The sequence below is a fragment of the Chanodichthys erythropterus genome, chromosome 18 (assembly GCF_024489055.1).
Source record: "Chanodichthys erythropterus isolate Z2021 chromosome 18, ASM2448905v1, whole genome shotgun sequence".
Classification (NCBI taxonomy): domain Eukaryota; kingdom Metazoa; phylum Chordata; class Actinopteri; order Cypriniformes; family Xenocyprididae; genus Chanodichthys; species Chanodichthys erythropterus.
Window position 1 is genome coordinate 20,973,413 of NC_090238.1, and position 20,011 is coordinate 20,993,423.

The window sequence follows — 20,011 nt, forward strand, 5'->3', positions numbered from 1 at the left end:
AATGCCTCGATCATGGGCTCATTGGGCTGGAATATGCAAATATTGGGGCGTACACTCCGACTGTTACGTAACAGTCGGTGTTATATTGAGATTCGCCTGTTCTTCGGAGGTCTTTTAAACAAATTAGATTTATATAAGAAGGAGGAAACAATGGAGTTTGAGACTCACTGTATGTCATTTCCATGTACTGAACTCTTGTTGTTTAACTATGCCAATATAAATTCAATTTTTAATTCTAGGGCACCTTTAAAGTGCTCTCACTTTAAAACTGACATGGTAATATATTTAACTTAACTAAGGGCAGAATAAAGAAAAAAGATGTTCCATTTGCTAACAAATGAATGAATTTGGCACCCAACATCATCATGTTTGTGTAATATCATTTCAGTTATTTAATGCAGTAATTTAATGTGGAGTCCATTTAAAATCCAGCTGAAAATGTGTTCACCAACTCTACACAAAACACATATAATAGAGACTATTAAATGATGGGTTTGTGAGTTTATTTATTGGCTACGTGATTTTTTTCTCTTCCACAGTAACACAATTAAAAACTAAAGCATATATCTGTTTCTATCACACCAAACAGTTACAGAGTTACATAATTGATAAGTTCTATAGACTATGATTTAGTCTATGTCAGTATTTAAACACTGATGTAGTCACTCTTGCAGGAGTTCAGGGGTTCTTGGCTGTGGCAGAGGCTGGTCCTACGTAGTGGATGAATGTAGGACCAGTCTCGGTCTCTCTCTCTGTTGCTCTTTCTCTCCATTTCCTCCTCCACCTGCAGCACACCCTTGTTTTTCCATTTCCTGAGGTTGCTGCTGCAGCGTGATATATCTGTGCTCTGTGGCCTTGAAAATTCATCATCATACTCATTCTCGGCCTCCTCTCCCTCCTCCAGCGTGTCCTCCAGGATTCTAGGGGGCAGTGCTGAGCATCTGTTATTCAGATGAACTGCCCCGTATATGTGGGAGTTTGGTGAGCTGGGCCTATATAGAGACCTCGGCACCGGTCTGGCTTTGAACGCCATTCGTTCTGTTTTGGGAGACATGTTGTTTAGCTCATCTGCTAGTTTTTTTTCTCTTTTCTTCCGCTCTCTTTCAATGAAGCTAAATGGTTGCTGTGGAAGAGGAGAGGCATGGCGTTGAGTGCCTTGTTGGTGGTGGTTTCCACGTTGAACGTGATCCGTTTGGTTAATCTGATTTTTTTGTTGCTTCAGCTTATTCGGGCGCTTATTGATGATGTCACAGAAGAGCAAGTGAGTGGTAGTGGGGGCCGGCTTAGCGCGAAACTTCTTGCCACATTCTTTCAGCTCATCCAGCTCTTTCTTCAGTCTCTCATTTTCTAACTCCATCTCAGAGCGAGTTTTCACATTGCGCCGTTTGCGATCCTCCTCACGAAGCATCATGTGAAACGGTTTGGGTATGGTTACTTTAGAATTTTGTCTCAGGCTGTCCATTACCTGATTGGCTGCACTGCGAGATGAGTTCTGCTGGGAGTGACACAACTTCCTGTGCTCCTCTAAGGAGTTCTGCCGTGCCTGTTGTGGACCCAGAAAAAAAAAAAAAAAATTAAATGTTAGATTTTTGTACTTTGCTATTAGAACTGTTCTTTGTGACTCTTCGTAACAATCACAATTCAGACTTTAATGGAGTTTTGTTTTTAAAATGAATGAACAAAATCAAAAAATTAACCTTAATATTCCAAATAATGTGTGGTGTGACATTGTTTTCAGTAATGTGCAATGCGTACATATCTAAGAGAAATAAAATGTGCTTTAGGGTTTCATGACTCTTTAAAGCTGCAGTCTGTATGTTTTGCCTCTTTGTCGCCATCTCTGTTTGAAACCTGCACCTGCAGTTATTTGCGGAATTCTCATCTTTACGTGGGTTGTGCATCAGCACGGCTCCACAGCGCAGATGAATCTGTTTGCTGTCAGTCACCACATCGGTGTGGATACTGTACTTCGGAATCACAGATTCTACATCTTGGAAGTAGAATCTGCCACTTTTGTTCTGACCAACTGAGAAAAAAAGTATTACAATAAATCATGTTGCAATATACTTTGTTCTCAAATTGTTAATGTTAAAGGTGGTACAGAGGATGTTTTCGTCGACTGAGTTTTTGAAATGAGCGCATGCGGAAGAACAATCCCCCTCCTTCACAGCTCATTTAAAGTGAAGGCCTCCCAAAACTCGTGCACGAGTGTTTGTTTACCACCGGCATTCGCTGTGTTATTAAGCCGGGCACACATTTTACGACTAGCTAAAACATTCTGACTGTGCTCAACATACAGCGATAGTTTCCTGCTCCTGAAGCAGTTTTATATACTTTCACATGGAATTTGAACACCGACTGTAATCGCAGACTGAACGCAACTGGCTCTGACTGGACGCGATTGAACGCGATCAGTCATAAGTATCAATTCACATTCATAATCGGCCTTATAATCGTTAAGCCGCGCGCAGCGCACACACTCAGTGGATTCATTATGTCGGACTCACCGCAGGTAACTCATAATCTGCAGTTGTTACTCCTGTCTCCTGACAAAAACACTGCATGCGGCGCATGTAGAGTGTGGAAAGTTACTAGAGCGCGCAGCAGAGCATCTCTCACGAGGAACGTCATGGCAGTGATTGACAAGCCAGAGTGCCAATCGTTCAGCGATGATCGCGTAAACGATTGGCTGATGTTTTTAAGGCCCTACCTCGTGCACAGATGATGTATATTAATATTATTCCTTTCAGTGCACCTAATAAATAGTCTTTTATCAGTTAGTAAAGACAGTTTCAAGTAATATTGCAAAAATGTATAAAACAAAACATCCTCTTTACCACCTTTAACAGCATCAGCATTGTGTGACCTTGTATTTAATGTGTATTAGCGTTACCTGTAGATTTGTTTTTTTTTGTAGCCACTCCGCAGTCCAAAATCTTTTGCTTTTGACTATACGGGTGAATCTCCAGTAGTCACTGATGATTGTCATTTGGACCTTTCTGGATTACAATCCACCATCAAAATGATAAGTTTAATTATTGCAGCTGCTGTGAGAAAAGACTATAAATGATCCGCTACCAGCAGCATCCTCACATGCCATATAGCCTACTAGCAGAGACTCCTTCTTTATGTAAACAGACGTGAGGTAATGACGCAAAGACAAATGGCTGCATTCTCAAATTTTCCGCAGAAACCCACTAGTACCGATTTTATTAGAAAACATTATTACAAGCTTACCATTGTGAATCGGGCTAAGGTAAGGATATAGTTTTGAACACTGGCTGGTTATGCACTTGCTCAAAAATTGATTTTGGATCATTTTTAACCAAAAAAAGTTACGGACTGCAGCTTTAAGAATTATAATTTACAGCAGTGGTTCTCAACCAGAAAGGGTTGACCACATTAAGGGGCTTCCAGGGTCCAAATAAGTATGAACATTATTTAAATATAGCCATGTTAATATAATTCAAATGCTAAAAAAAAGATGTACAATATTAAACTGACAACATTTTTCTGAGTTTATTTATTTCTACTACAACAGAGGTGCTTAGACAGGAGGGGCTTTTAATAGTGTCTTGGACTAAGGGGGGCATTGTAGTCAAATATGTTGAGAACCAACGATTTACAGTGAGGACTTTTTTAAAATTATTTTCTTATTTTTCCAATTTAATTACAAATTATAATTTCAGCATACACTGAGTGGAAAAAAATAAAATAATGTGAATTTAAGTGATCAAACGTAACTGTAACAAAGTTAAGAGAAGACGGAGACAGGAACCGTCAAACGTTAACGTAACTTTAATCATAAAATAAACATAAAACGAAAGGAGCGGCAGTGGCTGACTACAGCATACAAGCATAATAAAAGCTACGAAGCTCCTTCATGGGACTTAAGACTGGTTTGTAGTGCAGGTTTCTCTCATTAGCATTCGTTCCACTGGCCCCCTCTATCCCGCTTCATACCACAGTAATATTAATAAAACTTTAATACATTAGCTCAACCGTGTTTTCCAAGTCCCGTCTGATTGCTTTCCATCGGCTGGATGTGGATGTGAAGACAACAAGTCCCATGATTCCAAGGTCATTTACAGCATCATCACGCTACACCTTTGCTATTGTTTTGAAGAAGCGACCTCTAGCAATGAAACTTACATACTGTGCCTTTAATGACAGCAACACTTGAGCTGCATGAACTCCACAAGTTTGTGTAATACCTAACTTGATGATCATGTTCTCCAGCATGATTTGAGATTTTCCAAAAAGCATATTGTGCTTCAGTGGAAACAAGATCATCTGATCATCTGCACAAATTTGCTAATTTAATTAATGACCTTTTCACTCTAGAGCTCTGTGGTTATTCTGTTGGAGGTGAGAAATCCATAAAGTATCAAAACGAAACCATGCGCTGACTCATAGTGGTATTTCAGCAGAAACGGTCTAATTTCTTCTTATAGAAAGTACACTTTACTAGGAAAGGCCACTATATGTCACTGAATAAATTTAGACTGGTGACTAATATAAAAATTGATTTTTTGTAATGCACGTACTACATTTAATAACGTCATGTGTCCAAATCTGCATATATGTGCACTATAGCAACCTTATGTAAACTACAGTAGAGTACATTTAATGACAAAAGTCACTTGAAAATTCAGTTATTCAGTCTGATGGGCACTTTATAAACAACTATAGTTATGTCTATGTTCTCAGAGTGTTAAAAGGTTCTTGAATATGGTGAACATACATATCATTGAATGAGTTCATCTCTTCTTCCACACAGCTCTCATCTTCTGATTAATTCACTGACCTTTATCTTCAAAGTAGAAACACCATTCTTGAGACGTCCCACTGATACCTTGCTGCCAACCTGAATGAGCTCCACCTGTTCACTATTGAAAGAGGTCAAAGGTCAGGAATCAAACACTGCACATGATATCAGTGTTTAGGTACGATTTAGTGAAGAAATCAAGTTACTTGGAATTTTAACCATGGACTCTTTATGAAAAAAATGGTTCACTTGGGTTCCAAGGACCGCCCAAGAGGACGTTTGACTAACATGTAACGCAACCAATCACAGTTTGTTTTGTTCCACATCATGTTTAGGTGCGTGAAAATGTAAAGTCAATGTCCCTGCAATAACAGACCGTCGTGCATCTTTAAAATTATTCGTTGTGCAAGTTTACTGCAATAATAGAGCCACAAACTTCACATACTTTTGAAAATCCACCGTTTAGTTGTTCCTGGTAAGTGTTTGTAAACACGAACACGTTCTTCTTCCATGAGGGGGTTTGGCATCACGGCATTTGTTTCCAGGCGGACTGTTAAAGATCGCAACACACGCGTCTCCCGGACATCCTGTATAATTCAACCAACCAGATGACAGATTCGAAACTCCTGAAGAGTTTCCAGATAAGTGTGCCATATGCATCAGATATTCAGCCAGTGGTCCATATGTTTATGTTTACAGCGAGGCTGAGACTAATAAAACCTTAATCTGATTGGTTGATTGGAATGTTGTTCCAGGATCAACAAAGATGTTGGGAGGAATGGAGAAATGTCTTAAATTAATCATAATACTTTCATGTTTAATGGGTTATTTCTACTGATAAAGTATGTGTAGTTATGAAATTAAAATTAAAACTGAAACAATACAATTCTTCCATGATGGGAACAGAGCAATTTAATGTTCAATGTAGAATCTTTGCTTCTAAGAGTCTGAACTTTGTTTTAAGTACAGAGTTTCATTTTCAGCCCCCCAAAAAGTCTTAAAGGTGCTTTAGAGCTCATAGCAGTGTATTTTTTTTTTTTACTGTAATACATTCCATATGTTTGCAGAGATGTAGCCTAGCAAACAGTTCAAATACACCTTTCTCTGAAAAGTAATGCTACTGCCAGTTATTACTTTGAAATGTGCGTTCCGTGTCAGAACATCTTTTTTTTTTTGTTTTTTTGGTCTGTCTACTGTTTTATTTAGTCCCCGTTTGTCAGTTGCCTGAAACCACAGCCAACGAATTGTGACAGAGATCACAGATTCTATATCTGATCTAAAACGTCTTGGCATTAAAATAATTTCAAACATAGCTGATCTTAAACTGCAAGTCTAGTCATCAATTCCATTGTCAAACCCGCGGCGTTGAGGAAGAGGGGGCGGGGGGAACAACTGTCTTTGAATTTGGACTGCAGTACCCATTTCAACCGCTAGATGTCGATCTTACATAGTGCACCTTTAAGAGAAAATATGACTAAAATAAGAAAATAGATAAATGTATTTTATAAATCTAAATAAGATGTATTTAGAATAATGACAATCATTTATTATAATAATTATAATTTTTAATGTTCAGCTTTGCTCATTCCTCATCATTATTATTTTTTTAATTTTAATTTTTTTTTTAAATCAGACCTCTCTGTATCTTCTCCATTTTGTCTCCAGCAGGTAATGAGCTGTTTTTCTCTCTGACCAGGTTTGATCTGGCTCAGATAGAGTTTTTCCAGCTCGGCCATGTTTTTCAGGTGTTCTCTCTCCAGCTCCTCTAGTTTGGTATAGTATTCCTGGTTGGAGAACACGGGTCTCTGGAGTTGATGGGCTGCACCCGGCTTCCCGTTGTCAGGATCAGAGTGAGAACTCAAGTCACACGCCGCTATATTCTCACTGTCAGACAGCTGCTCACACTCCTAATAGACCAGAAGAGAGCAAAATGTAAGTTACAGTGTTACACTACAGTATAAAAATGTATATCAAGTGGTTCTTCCATTAGAGTATTACTTTCATACTGTACGCAGTCTTCACAATTCACCTGGAAATGCGTAATTACAAGGTGAACGTTGTATAAGTCAAATATATACCTCTGTGTGGTGAACAATATCATTCAGGGAGCATGAATAATCCTTCTCCTCTCCAAATAGAGCCTGAAGTTCACTCGGCTGCAGCCTCTCTGTGCGTAGTATCGGGGTCATGGTCCAGGCGCTTTATTCTTTTGAAGTACAGCACAGCTTGTGAATCTGCTCTTATATAGCTTTAGATAAGTTTTTCTGCTTCCTTTCGCCTTTTGATTCCACTCCTGCCACACTACAGTAGGTTATAGGATTTCTCACCCCTCACGTTCACACTCAAATGTGTCAGTCACAGTTTATCCCTGTGGATAAGCCTCAAAGGGTCACGATTTAGAACCCGATGCCTGTTCACCATATGTTCCATATATTCTTTAATCCCTGTTTTACACCTTCAGATGTGATTTACGTGAACTGACCCATTCCCAACCTTAAATTAGATTTAGAGATTAACAACACAGTTAATTACAGAGTGAGTCCAGAATGTGAAAAGAATTCAGCTAAAGGTATGTAGAGAGATGTTATCACAGTATAGCAGATATTAATCATTCAATATTTAACATGTACAAAATAGTCACTGTATTTTCATTACATAACCCCCACAACCCGAATCAAACCATCAACTCAAATTTCAATTTCAAATAGAAAAATAACTAATATCTTACAATTGCAACATTATTTCTTGCAAGTGTGACTCATATCTCACAATTCTATGTTTATTTCTCGTAATTATTATTATTATTAATTATTATTAGCTTTGTATCTCAGAATTGCAACAGTATTTCTAAGTTGTGGCTTCATTTATTGAAGTTGTGACTTGTTTGCAGTTGCATGTATATTTCTTGTAATTGTAAAGACTTTGTTTCTCACAATTGCAACTTAATTTCTCATAATTGCAATATCATATCTCACATTTGCATCTTTTTTTCTTATAATTGTGACTGTTTCTGGCAGTCTTGACTTAATATTTCTCAAATTGCAAGTATATTCTCCTACTTAAAGGCATAGTTCACCCAAAAATGAAAATTATCTCTGACTCTCTGCTTTCAGATGAACACAATCGGAGATATATTTAAAAATATCCTTGCTCCTCCAAGCTTTATAATGGTTGTGAATGGGGGGCCACATTTTGAAGCCCAAAAAATTCATCCATCCATAACAAATACAGCTCCAGTGGGTTAAAGGCCTTCTGAAGCAAAGTGATGCGTTTTTGTGAGGAAAAATATCCATGTTTAAAACTTTATAAATTCAAGTAGCTAGTTTTCGGCAGACGACCGTACGCATTCTGCTCAAGTCGACCTGCGGCAAATGAGTAAACGCCTGATGTGATGTATGACGCAGGATGTAGTATCGTAAGCTTAGACTCCTCTTGCAGTCCAAAAAAATAGGGCTGGGTAACAAACTCAAGCTCCTCTTCTCTTCCTCCGACATTTCTTTTTAAAAATGATCATTTTAGACTTCTAATTCATGACCGGTGTTTTGTTTTGCTCTCTCCTCTGCGCTTCTGCGTTTGGCATTGCATCATGCGTCAGGTCAAAGGATACTCTTCCTCCGCAAATTGATGCACATGGCCGTCTGCCGAAAGCAGATTATTATAGTTAATAAAGTTTTAAATGTGGATATTTTTATTACAAAAAAACCCATGGCTTTAATTTAGAAGGCCTTTATTAACCCCCTGGAGTCGTATGCATTTTTTTAAAAACTTTTTTTGCTTCAAAATGTGACCCCCCATTCAGAACCATTATAATGCTTGGAGGAGCGAGGATATTTTTAAATATATATACATCTAGGATGGCTTGAGGGTGAGTAAATCAAGAGATACTTTCATTTTTAGGTGAACTAACCCTTTAAAACTCAATAAAGCACAATAAATGGGAAATACAAATAGTCTTTAATCCAAAAAGCATCACAGGAACACTCAGGGAAACAGAATTGCAACACTACCACTGATGACACCAAACAAAGAACTGAAGGAAGACAGGAATTAAATACACAGAGGAACAAAAGAACTAATTAATTGGTTAGCAGGTGAACGGGTTAATCAATCAACAACAAACAGGCATATACTTAGGAAACTTGGGTCACACAGGCAAACAGACAATGAAACATTGACAAAACTGAATATTCTCGTAATTATGACTCTCACAATTATGATTTGATTTCTGAATACATGTAATGTGTTTGTTTGTGCTGCTAAAATCTGTGCGTTGGTGATGTTGTGGAAATTTTAATTTTTCATATGCTTTTTACCTGTATTCTTGTGAAATATGATGGAACATGATATGATGTTGGCTTAAGTGGTAATGTTTAACATAGTGTTAACATAGATGTTAGAAATAGAAAGAGCAAGATATGGTATGGGGACATGCAAGATGTATGTTAAAAACATGTCTGTGCTAACAATTTGTGGAACGTTACAGCCATTAAGAGATGTTCCTAATATGGTAAAAGGACAGACGCTTCGGCCTTGGAGGTTAGAGATATAAAAGTGAGGGGAAGCTTTCGTTCTTTGGTCTTACACTCTGCAGCTACTTGTGTTTCTGTATGACTGTCTGACCTTTCTTGCAAGAAAAAAAAGCTTTAAAGACAATTGGACGTGTTTGTCTCTTATGAAGTAGAGTCAGAGTTGATGTTTTGCCACCACAGTGACCAGGGTTAATCAGTTTATTGCAGGAAGCTGTGTTCACACTCTTACAGCTATCAGACATCTGACACTTCAAGCTGTCAATCCATCTGCTACCACAAATAATTACAAACACATGCACACAACAACCTAATTTCTCGCATTAAGTCTGACTCCCTTTGATTTACTGTATAGATATACTACACTAATGTCTAAGCTAGGTGTCTAGGTTCCTTTTAACTCCCTCTAAACTGTGACTTTTGTTTTCTAAAACTATATTTCCAGATTGTCAGGAGCTCTTGAATGCAGAAAAAAAAAAAAAAAAAACAATGTTTATTTTAACAGTTGGCAAGACATTATTGATGTGATGTATGATTGTGTGCAAGATCCCATATTTTGTATTGTCCACAAGGGGGCATTAAGTATTCATACTGATGTTGTGACAAAGAAGGTTTTGAAATACACCTTGTGAACTGATTTATTTGTCAGTTACGTTGGAAGTCTTCCTCATTTGGTCACTGCAGATGCTTGAGGAATTTATTTTACTGCAACAATACTCTCAAACACTTCTCAGGAAGTAAACCATGTGATTATGAGCACTGAGCGTTGTGTTCATTCATCCAAGTTCCTCTTTCTGCATTTCCCTAAATGTGCCGCATCACACTTGTAACAAATGTGAGCCATAATCACAAGTTCCTCAAAAGAGTGCTCTCACACTCTTTTGCGTGTGTGAGAAAGTTTTTCAGTGTAGGTCATACAATCCAGAGTACATTAGTCAATGATTTGCTAGATGCCTTACTCGAGCTCAGCTATTAATAATGGAAAGTTACAGAATGTGTTGTTAAGCTTGCTAAAAATGTACAGGCCCAGATGAGCACTTCACTAAATACACAGTCATCCTGATGTCTGGTACCCTTCAACTTAGTCTGGGTGAAGTTACGTCACATGTGCTCTTGGACAAGACTAAGATTTTCTTGTTCTAATCTGGATATGAAAGGGCCTTGTGTTCTGTAAAAGGACAGTTTGTGTAAACAAGTCTTGCTCCCACTGTAGCCAAACATGTATGAATGCGTGTTTTTAACTTGGAAGTGTGAATGTGTCAGTGGAGAGTCAAGATCTCGCTCTCTACTATAAATGTGTGGGGTCAGGAAGCACAGAATCATTTTCTTAATGTTTTTTTTTTTTGTACCAGTAAAAATATCTAAACATCCTTAAAACAAGTGCTTGATAAAAAATATCATATATATACTATACACATACTTACTTATGTATATAGTGTTGGGGGTAATGCATTACAAGTAACTTGTGTTACGTAATCAGATTACTTTTTCAAGTAACTAAGCAACGCATTACTTTTTCAATTAACAAAATATCTAAGTTAGTTTTTCACATTTATTGGCTGACAGCTCTTCTGTCCCATGTTGAGAGAAATAAAGTACAGAGGTGTTGTGTGCGCTGTGTGAACATGATGGTTATTGTAGCTCTAGTCTAAATGTGAACATGCATTTACTCATCTCAGTTTCAGTATTCCTCAAAATGAATAAAAACAGTGAAATGCAATCTCAGAATTTTTACGCAAACCTGTAATAATTAACTATATAAAATTACACAAATATACTTTATGTATTTAATCTCACTTTATTAACCTTCGTGCTCTGTTCGATTTCTGTGTACGCTTGTTATTGTTCGGGTCAAACTGACCCTAATTGGATTCAATACAATTCCCCAAAAATCACACTATGAAAAATAGCATAAAAGCAGGTACAAACAATTAACTTTTAATATCAATACTTTTCACACATTACAAAGAATACATTTCTGAATTTATGATTTGTAAAAATGTTTTTAACCACTATTTTTAAGACTGCTCCTCCCCCTCCTGTGGGATATTTGCGATTACATATTTATAACAATTATATCTTATTCTAAACCTAAAGTAATCTTGACAAACTATACATCATTTGAAAGCTTTCAGACTCTAGTTTTCATATTTGGTGACTTTTCAAAAGAAATGACAGAGCAATAATGAAATAGCGATAGATTCTTCATTTGTGATGCGGTGCCAAACTATAACATGCTCTGATTCTTTCCTATGTGTTTTAGAGAATGAATTCAAATCAAATATTAACATTACTGCCCAAACTTCTTCTAAATCGGATGTCTACTCCATAAATATAATGAAAAGTATGGAAATATATGGTTTAGATCACTCAAATCATATATGGAATTCAAAGAGTCCTTAGATGGTCAAGGTGGAGTCTGGATATCATCTAGTGGAAAAGTTTGGTACTGCACACAGAAAATCTTATTGAAAGTTCTGTTTTTGAGATCTCAACCTAAAATTTGGCACATAACTTGTTCAGATATTCAGTTTTGATTTTCTTTAAGTTTTAAGTTGAACATGAACATGTGTATATAAAATGTAAAAAAATATATTTTTATAGTTTAAATTTTCATAAATGTAAACTTCTACAACTTTTTTAAAGGTGCCATCGAACGTTTTTTTTACAAAATGTAATATAAGTCTAAGGTGTCCCCTGAATGTGTCTGTGAAGTTTCAGCTCAAAATACCCATACATTTTTTAAATTAATTTTTTTAACTGCCTATTTTGGGGCATAATTAGAAATGCGTCGATTCAGGCTGCGGCCCCTTTAAATGCTCACACTCGCTGCCCACGGAGCTCGCACTTGCCTTAAACAGTGCATAAACAAAGTTTACACAGTTAATATAACCCTCAAAATGGATCTTTACAAAGTGTTCGTCATGCATACTGCATGTATGCGTCAGATTATGTGAGTATTGTATTTATTTGGATGTTTACATTTGATTCTGAATGAATTTGAGGCTGTGATCTGTGGCTAACGGCTAATGCTACACTGTTGGAGAGATTTATAAAGAATGAAGTTGTGTTTATGAATTATACAGACTGCAAGCGTTTAAAAATGAAAATAGCGACGGCTCTTGTCTCCGTGAATACAGTAAGAAACGATGGTAACTTTAACCACATTTAACAGTACATTAGCAACATGCTAACGAAACATTTAGAAAGACAATTTACAAATATCACAAAAAATATCATGTTATCATGAATCATGTCAGTTATTTTTGCTCCATCTGCCATTTTTCTCTGTTGTTCTTGCTTGCTTACCTAGTCTGATGATTCAGCTGTGCACATCCAGATGTTAATACGGGCTGCCCTTGTGTAATGCCTTGAACATGAGCTGACATATGTAAATATTGGGGTCATACACATTAATGATCCCGACTGTTACGTAACAGTCGGTATTATGTTGAGATTCACCTGTTCTTCAGAGGTCTCTTAAACAAATGAGATTTATATAAGAAAGAGGAAACAGTGGTGTTTGAGACTCACTGTATGTCATTTCCATGTACTGAATTCTTGTTATTTAACTATGCCAAGATAAATTCCATTTTTAATTCTAGGTCACCTTTAAAACTTTACTTTTACAACTTTTTTTCTACTTCTACAATAATCTGTGACATTTCACCTTTAAAAAGATACCAAACTTAAGTCTGTGCTCTGAAGTATTCAAGATTTTTAACAATTTAAGTTGGAAAAGTCCTTTTCAAGTCTATGCTCAAAAAGTGGGATAGATAATTAACAGGTAAAACAACTTTATATTTTCACAAATTTGAAAATTAAAAGCTGTTAAACTCAGTAAGACACTGGCATTTCAGTACTAGAGTTGATGAGTTCTGATGTACAACACAGAAGTGTTTTGTATTTTGGGTCTGTAGTTGATTTTGAATGGCTGTCTATATGGGTCAAATTGACCCAGGAACAGTAAGAACGTATAACATTTCTGTATGCACATTTCACAACACATCAGCATGTTGAAACTTTGCATGCATGTTCATAACCCTAAATGAGAAAAAGTCACAAAATTTCAAGAAAAACAATGTAGGTTAGATAGTATTTCAGATAGCTTGAAAAAATAAACAATAGCTCATTTTACCATCTGTGGCTGACATAATATTTTTCAGTATTGAAATAAGTGGCTTTTAAAAGGCTTTTTTTTTTTATTTTTTACTTTCACAAGGGTAGTTAAAAACCAAAGAACAAAATCTAACCAAAGAATCTTATTATTTTGGGTCTGTACAGTTGCCCCAGATCAGGGGTGCCCAACCCTGTTCCTGGAGATCTACCTACCTGCAAAGTTTAGCTCCAACCCTCATAAAACACACCTGAATCAGCTGATTAAGATCTTACAGACAGGTGTGTTAAGCAGGGCTGCAGCTGAACTCTGAAGAAAGGTAGATCTCCAGGAATAGGGTTGGGCACCCTGAATATGTGGGTCAGATTGACCCGCAAACATCACAAACGTAATAGAAATTTAGTGTGTATATGTCAAAACACATCAGCGTGTTGAAACTTTGCATGCATGTTCATCTCACTGCAGAGTCTATGATGGCCAGCTCCTCCTCTCTGGACGTCCAGTGGGGTGGAGAGATTGAGTTGTGGGTAGGGTTAGGGTAGGATTAGGGAGTGGTTGTACAATCCTGCTCCTTGAGGGGCACTTTTCTGCAGAGTTTAGCTCCTACCTTAATTAATCACACCTGAATCAGCGAAGCAAGGTCTTACTATAGGTTAGAAACTTCTAGGCAGGTGTGTTGAGGCAAGTTGGAGCTAAACTCTGCAGGACAAAAAACAGGTTAAAAAAACAGGTTAACCGGCATTTAATTCAACTCAAAAATCTAAACGGGTCAAATTGACCCGCAACATAACACGAGGTTTAACCAATGTCTTTGCTGTTGATCTTCGATGATCTAATTCAACCATACTAATAAGCGAAAATTACTTTAGATTAGATTTAGAAATAAGTGTTGAACTTCCTTCTCCTGTGTCCTATTCTTCTTTAATCCAGAATGGCAGCAAAGCTGAAAGGTTTATTTGAGTTGCGCCCTCTACTGTACAGGTGTAAATATGTATTTCCTTCAGCCTGAGGCCTATTCATTTCACTTTTGGTGTGAAAAGACCTTTAATATATATAAAACTATATTATGCTGGAAAAAACGTTTCTTTAAAAAAACAATGTTTAATATATATCAAACAAAACAAACTCACTATAACAATAAAAATTCATCAAAACGTTACCTTTTTAGAAGAAAGAAAGCCATTAAATTTTAAATGACATGGTAAGTAAATTATGACAGCATTTTTCAGTTTCTGAAATATACTTTTGTTTCAGTATATATTCTCTCATGAACCTTGTTTAGATATTGAACCTTGAAGTTTAGATATTTTTACTGGAAAGTGGGGCTAAAACGCTTGTGATCTTTTTTCTTTTTTTCCCTTTTTTTTTTGATGAAGGTACTGTAATTTCCCATGTAGCCACAGAAGAGCAGATGCGCTGCTCGTGCTGCATGAATGATTTAACTCCTTCCTGTTCTGTTCAAGACCACATCATGGGCAAAAGTACCAGAACAGAAACAGAAAGAGGATCTGAGCCCAGGTATATCTTGAATCTTTCTCTGTTTCACACATTCTTTCTCTAGTGCTTAGTTATCTCACTTTTCTCAGTCTTATCTTGTTTCTCTCTTTTTCTCCCACAAGATTGCCATCTAAATTTGGTCTATTTTGTACTATGTCCTGCACAGAAGTGTTTCACAGTACTTTATTTTTTCCTAAAAATCATGGTCTGACTGGTTTGACGTCTTATTCTATTGGATATGGAAAACTTCACATAATTGTGTAATTGTGTACTTGGTTAATTTTGTCCAGTACTCTAAGAACACAGGCTTCCTTTATTTTCCGGATTTAATCAGCGCTCTAGATCTCACAGGGACCTTCTCTTTTCTCCTCTCTCTCTCTCTCTCTCTCTCTCTCTCTCTCTCTCTCTCTCTCTCTCTCTCTCTCCTCCCTTGATAATTTACATGCTGCTTCATTTTCTGAGGAACATTTTAAGAAGCTAAAAGAAACCAAAGTATTCTCTCCGTGTAATTCTTGTCTCTTGCTCTGTGAATCCATCAAGACGAGACTCTAAAGAGAGTTTGCCCTCTAACCTTTAGGTGCGTATAGTTTAGGTACTGTTGGTTCCATAAATAGTTTTAATCTTGTGTAACAAGCATTCAAGACCAAATCCACACATACACAAGTCAAGCCAGGTCAAGAGCCTGTGAAGAGCTTTCAGCTGGCTGAGAGTGAGATCAAGGCCTGAAGACTTTTGCCTTTTATAGCTGGAAAGAGGAGTCTGGACAAAGTAAACAGTGAGTAAACTACTGCTCTCTTTCCTCTTCCTCTCTCTCTTTGTCTATGGAACATTAAGAATCTTCCCAGGCCTGTTTACATTTCTGCTGGAAGTTAAAAGGGCTTATATTTATGGGTTCGCTCTCTTTTTTTTTCAGTGTAGAGATTGTGTGTCACAGAGGAAAGGAGATGGGTGACAGAAAGCAGAGGGGAGGTGCTGTGTAAAGTTCATTGTTCACCTTTAAAATCAGCTAACCTTTTAGAAATCCTTTTGTTGTCTCGCGCTCTTTAGGGAATTTGGTGTAGAAATTCCTTTGTGTATAGTGTTGACTTGGGATGTTAGGATTGTGGGATGTCCTGTTTATTTATAGGGCAGTCATCAAATTACTTTCCTTCATAAAACATGTGATCTGAATCTTGTACTGCTCATAATGAAATATATGAATAGCTTTGATGACTTATTTTCATAGCTCATGAGAATTAATTCAGTTGTTAGTAATGTTTAATTTGGTCTCAGATGTTTCTAGATAAATTAGAACTGGTTATTGACAAAGGAGGAGTAGGGTTATGACCTTAATGTGGATAGGAGAGCTCATATAATGAGTTAATTTTCATATATATATATAATCTATGACATAATGATTGCACAAGTGAGTATTTTGGAAAATCTGAGCACAATGTGTGACACTGACGAGTACATTTAAATTTGATATTCAATCTGGCAAGTATGCATGCCTTGCTTGTATTGTGTTCGTTGCATGTGTGTGAGTATGTGCACAACGCCAAGGCCAACTTTAGCGATGAATGAAGCACAGCTAAACAAATCCACGAACAACAGTAAATGTGACCCCACTTCTAATTTGGAATGGCAGATTTTTGTTGGAAATCGAAAATGATGAATTATTGGTTTAGTTTGACTGAAATTGAAACATGATGCATATAAGCACACTTTAATGTTGAGATATCTTCTGTAATTCTAGAGAAAAGGGGAGTTTACTCGTATAAATCTGAGAAGCAGAAAAAGCAAGCAGTAAAAGTCTCCATATACTCTGCATTAATCTCTTTACTGAAGTGGTTTAGTGAATCAATTAAAATTAGATGAGAACTAAAGATCTCATTTGTGATTACTGACCTTTTTGTTTCATAAATAATATATAACTTTCAGTAAAAGATCTTAGAATTCAATAATCTATTCTCAGTAAATGACTGAAAGCACACAATTCTCTAGAATGCCATTGTCTGCTGCTTTAAGATTTGTCTTCACTGAAAATAAAGGGCCAGACAACACCTAATAATTATTGTTCACATATCTTTCTCTGTAAACTATCTCGACCATCTTAACTTACCTTTATTTCCTTCTTAACTTTATACTGGAAGAAGTATATTCAATTGTGCTATTAGTATCTTTTAAACTAAAAAATAAGAAAGTATACTTTTAGTTTACTATTTATGTACTTCTTAGTAATATACTTAGAATTACATTTAAGTATACTTGACTTATACTGACAGAAAAGTCTAAGTATATTTGGCCTATACTAAAATTATAATTAAGTATTTTAAAGATATTTGGCTTGTAGTTGTGTTTACTTTTTTGATTAAGTAGCCTATTAAAGGTTAGTTCACCCAAAAATAAAATAAAATAAAAAAAATAAAACCTTCATTCGAGGTCCAGAAAAGTATTAAAGACATCGTTAAAATAGTACATGTGACTACAGTGGTTGTACAGTTCAGCGCTTCCGTGTTTATGTCCAAATGCTGGCTCAGTATTGGCCGGCTCCTCCATCAGCATCGCATGCATGCTTCGTGGTGCTCACGTGAACAGTGACAATACAGTATGTCCCAGAACAATATCTTAATTTGTGTTCCGAAGATGATCAAAGGTCTTACGATTTTGGAATGACATGAGGGTGAGTAATTAATGACAGAAATTTCATTTTTGGGTGAACTAACCCTTTAAATACTTTTTTCCATATAGTTTTACATATATTTACATATAACTTACATGTGTTAGCATACAATACATTATATTTGTTTGAAAGTATTGATTTATAAAGAAAACATATATGTTCCTAATTCTGAGTTTGTGATTTTTTTTGTATAGTCCACTGATAGTGTACATATTTACTTCAAATCTACTTAGTACAGTTTAAGATATATTTAAAGTATAAAAATTAATACCTAAATAGGAACATAGTAGTATAAATAAAGTGCAAAAATAATATATAAATAGTAAACTATAAGTATGATGTAAAGTTCAGTTATAAGTATACTTGCAGTATAAAACGATTAAACTAGTGTAATGAGAGAATACTTTAAAATGTACTGTCATAAACTAAACAATATTGTACAAGTATTTAACTAAACTATCAGTATTCCTATACATTCACTTGTAGTTTCAGTACAAATGAAAAATGTAGTTGTAAACAAGTTTACTCAAAGTTTACTACTGTTACACAAAGTATACTTAAAAGTATAATTTTATACACTAAAAAGTGGGCCAATTTAGTCTCAAGTAGAATTTGAATAGTAAACTTAAAAGTATACTTCTAGTGCATTATATTAGTTTACGTTCTACATAAGTAGTACTTAAAGTTAATTTTATTAAATATACTTAAGTTCAAGAATTTTAAGTATACATATTTTTTGCAAGGGTATACATGATGCAGTTCCAGATACCCAGTTCTAGCGTTTTAGGTTGATTTTGCCAAATTCTTTAGGCACAGGTGAATGTTCCCCTTGAGGACAGCTGGTCGTCTGTGCCAGAGAGAACTGAGAACGCCTACTTGGATTCAGTGAGGCTGAAAGACAAGCCCTTTTTTACTCTATAGTCAGCAGTATGGAGATCCGGCAGATCTGGTGGTTTGATGTTACAAAAGACAAAGAGGTAGTAACCCTGAGTCAGAGTGAGGTCACATCCTAAAATCTAAAGAATTGCAATAGAAGGAAGAAAAGGAGGGGGAAAACTGCACCGATGCTGGTGGTATAGCATAATCACCGCTGTGCTCTTCGGCAATGTCAGGTTCCTCCAGGTGCGTCCATGGATAGTGAATTGTAATTGGCTTTGGTTAAGGGGCATCTGCTACATGGCAAGATGCTCAAACTGAATTACTGATATTTTATGTCTATATGTTGACGTCTTTATGCCAAATTAGAATATAATTGGCTCTTTTATTCAATAGTTCCCATCTCTTAATCATATTTTTTTCTGATTGATTCTTCTGACTGATTGTTTCATCTCCTCCTGTGATGCCACAATACTGTGGTTGTTGTGTTGTCCTGGCAACACTGACAGTGAAATAAATGCACTTGGGAGCGCTGCATTATTGATCAGTGCTAATGAGTTAAAGGTGTGGCAGGTTGTGTAGAAGGACTCTGTTGTCAAAGTCACTGTAATCTGACCCACTACCCTGCTGTGTATGTGTGTGTGTGTGTGTGTGTGTGTGAGAGAGAGAGAGAGAGAGAGCGCCTCTGGGAACTTACAGTATGTCCAGATCTAAAATCTTGAACATCATGATAGGAGTGGCAATCAGTATAGACATGTTGATATGGTATTATATCAATATCTTGCACATAATAACATTATTTTTTTATGTTATTCAATTAATTATATGTTGTGATTGACAAGCCAATGTTTCCCACTATAGTTTCTGTATGAACCTGAAAACGAAAGAAAATTGATTTACCTTTATGCTTATGTATGATCGGAATGTTTTATTATTATTATTATTATTATTATTAATATTTATTCCCTTATATCCTTCATATAAAACTCCTATTTTTAAAAGGAATGCAATAAATTCAGCTTTGCCTTCACAGGAATAAATATATTTAAAAATATACGTGACTTGTTTTTCCTGTAGGTTAATGAGCTGGAGGCAAAACAAGTCAAAAATGTCAATTTTGGTGGAATTTGAGGTTTTCACAAAAATTAGATCATTGTGCCCTCATTTAGCGATCCAAATCGTTCAAATAGCAATTAAATGTCTAAAATTATCTTTATTTGTATGTTTTCTGAGAGGAGTATTTTTCCTTTGTCCATGAAAAATGCCGCTTTTCTCTGCTCGCTTCACCACTCACGCTTCCCCTCAGCAACGTCCTCATTAGTCCACGTTTTGTATCGTTTTAAAGCACAGCTTTCCAACTTTGTTAGTATTCATAGAGAATTTTTGATGGCATGAGTCTGAACCAATGAAATTTGATTTTCAAACTCATGCTCATGTAAGCAAATCAATCTTACTCACTCACGCTGAATGACAGATCTGAAGCACTCGCACTAAGACGCCAAAATATGTAAGTAAAATAGGCTATTGAAAAAAAGTTAAATATGTATATATATTTTCCTATAGAT

General features: G+C 36.2%; 1 protein-coding gene across 1 annotated transcript in view; it reads left to right on the forward strand.

The window, feature by feature from the left end:
* Positions 1-15,481: 15,481 nt before the first annotated feature.
* b3gnt2b (UDP-GlcNAc:betaGal beta-1,3-N-acetylglucosaminyltransferase 2b) overlaps positions 15,482-20,011 on the forward strand; it is a 32,005-nt gene continuing 27,475 nt past the window's right edge. The window contains exon 1 of the mRNA XM_067367259.1: positions 15,482-15,683. The gene's annotated coding sequence lies outside the window, so the exon portion shown is untranslated. The remainder of the gene's footprint in view (positions 15,684-20,011) is intronic.